Source organism: Rhinolophus sinicus, chromosome 3 (assembly GCF_057876585.1).
Source record: "Rhinolophus sinicus isolate RSI-liver-muscle chromosome 3, RSI-T2T, whole genome shotgun sequence".
Classification (NCBI taxonomy): domain Eukaryota; kingdom Metazoa; phylum Chordata; class Mammalia; order Chiroptera; family Rhinolophidae; genus Rhinolophus; species Rhinolophus sinicus.
Genome location: NC_142503.1, coordinates 180596010 through 180597526, shown reverse-complemented (window position 1 = coordinate 180597526; position 1517 = coordinate 180596010). Strand labels below are relative to the sequence as shown.

Here is a 1517-nt window from a genome sequence, read left to right as displayed (position 1 = left end):
ACAGACATTTATTTCTCACAAGACATTTAATTCTGGAGACCGAGAAGTCCAAGATCAAGGCACCAGCAGATTTTGTGTCTAGTGATGGTTCGCTTTCTGATTCATAGATGGTCCTTTCTTCTGTGTGGTCACATGGTGAAAGGGGAAAGAGAGATATCTGGGGCCTCTTTTATAAGGGCACTTATCCCATTCATGAGGGCTTCACCCTCATGACCTAATCACCTCCCTAAGGCCCCACCTCTTAACACTGTTACACTGGGGGTTAGGTTTCAACATATGAATTTAGGGACGATACATTCATACCATAGCAGCACCCTTGTAAAAATCAGTTGACCACAAACATATGAGTTTATTTCTGAGCTCTCAATTTTATTCCATTGATCTATACGTCTATTCTTATGCCAATACTACGGTTTTGTCTTTTTTTTTAAGATTTTATTGGGGAAGGGGAACAGGATTTTATTGGGGAACAGTGTGTACTTCCAGGCCTTTTTTCCAAGTCAACTTGTTGTCCTTTCAGTCTTAGTTGTGGAGGGCGCAGCTCAGCTCCAGGTCCAGTTGCCGTTGCTAGTTGCAGGGGGTGCAGCCCACCATCCCTTGCAGGAGTCGGACCAGCAACCTTGTGGTTGAGAGGACGCGCTCCAACCAACTGAGCCATCTGGGAGGCAGCTCAGCTCAAGGTGCCGTGTTCAATCTTAGTTGCAGGGGTCTCTGCCCACCATCCCTTGTGGGACTTGAGGAGTTGAACAGGTAACCTTGTAGTTGAGAGCCCACTGGCCCATGTGGGAATCAAACTGGCAGCCTTTGGAGTTAGGAGCATGGAGCTCCAACAGCCTGAGACACTGGGCCGGACACAATACTACTGTTTTGATTACTGTAGCTTTGTAATAGGTTTTGAAATTAGGAAATGTGAGTCCTCTAACTTTGCTCTTCTTACCTAAATTTTTATTACAAAATCTTTGATACATAGAAAGATGAAACAATAGTTCAGTAAGCATCTATACAATCCTCCCACTTAGGTTCAACAATTCTTAACATTTTGTTATATTTGCTATCTCTCTCTCTCAGTCTTTCTTTCTCCCTACCTCACTGTACACACACACACACACACACACACACACACACACACACACACACACACACACTTGGCTTTCATGGATGTGAAATGCCCAGGAGGCTATAAAATCACCATCATCCCTAGCCATGCACCAACCGTAGTTTTGCTTGATGGCTGCTCCACTGTTCTTTGTCAGCCTACAGGAGGAAATGCAAGGCTCACAGAACGATGCTCCTTCAGAAGGAAGCAGTCCTAAAAGTACCCTGAATCTAGATGAGTGAGGAACAATCCCAACAAACACATTTTGCATACACAAAAAAGACGCCTACTTAACACAATATCATTAATACTCCTATGAAAATTAGCAAAAATTCCACAATAGTCTACTACCAATCCATATTCAAATTTGTCCAAATATCCCAAAATATCTTTTATAGTTTTTCCCCAATTGAACCAGAAT

At 43.0% G+C, this 1517-nt stretch overlaps 1 pseudogene; it reads left to right on the top strand.

The window, feature by feature from the left end:
• Positions 1–1154: 1154 nt before the first annotated feature.
• Positions 1155–1313, top strand: LOC141570754 (small ribosomal subunit protein eS27-like pseudogene; annotated as a pseudogene).
• The last annotated feature ends 204 nt before the right edge of the window (positions 1314–1517 follow it).